Below are 626 nucleotides of genomic sequence, written 5' to 3' on the forward strand. Positions count from 1 at the left end.
CGGACAATATCGGCATATCGGCAAAAGTTAATATCAGACATTCCTAATTTAAAGCTCAATTATAAACTGACTTTTGACTTTATTGTCGTCATTGTAAAGAGTAAAACCTGTCTGGAGTTTTATACCTATTACTTATTATTTCTTCATTTTTATTCAGGTCCTGGAAAAGACGGTTCAGTGCTAAGAGACCTTGAAACTCAAATAGCGAGTTGTGGGACTGCTGTTGATTCAGAGAACATTTGCACCCTTCCTATGATTCTTGGAGAGGTAAGAATTTAATCTTTTATCAACGCGAATGTTAGCAGTGTTGGGATTTAATCACGGAAAAGCGACCTTTCTCTTCTTTTTACAGGGAGATCAAGGATGCCCACTTCTGTGCAGGTCAGACAATTCTTGGTTCCAAATGGCTGTTATTACAGTGAATGGCAACCAATCTGTCCGAGCGAACGTTCAGGTCTTCGCCAAAACCTCAAGATTTGGATCGTTCCTAAAGGAGACTGTTGGTAACGTGCCGTCTCCACAGTCATCTGCACCAGGAAGAATTCTAAGCTTCACCACTTTTCTGCTTTCTGTCGCTGTCACCTTGGTGTTCCTACTGTAAAGATTATTGCACTCAAAAAAAAAAA

General features: G+C 39.9%; 1 long non-coding RNA gene across 1 annotated transcript; it reads left to right on the forward strand.

Annotated features, from left to right (window-relative positions):
- The first annotated feature begins 14 nt into the window (after positions 1–14).
- On the forward strand, positions 15–626 carry LOC112486677 (uncharacterized). The gene is made up of 2 exons (XR_003049172.1): positions 15–267; positions 353–626. It is a non-coding gene; the product is annotated as an uncharacterized LOC112486677 (long non-coding RNA).

This window comes from Cynoglossus semilaevis, unplaced genomic scaffold (assembly GCF_000523025.1).
Source record: "Cynoglossus semilaevis isolate Cse_v1.0 unplaced genomic scaffold, Cse_v1.0 C18933628, whole genome shotgun sequence".
Lineage (NCBI taxonomy): Eukaryota > Metazoa > Chordata > Actinopteri > Pleuronectiformes > Cynoglossidae > Cynoglossus > Cynoglossus semilaevis.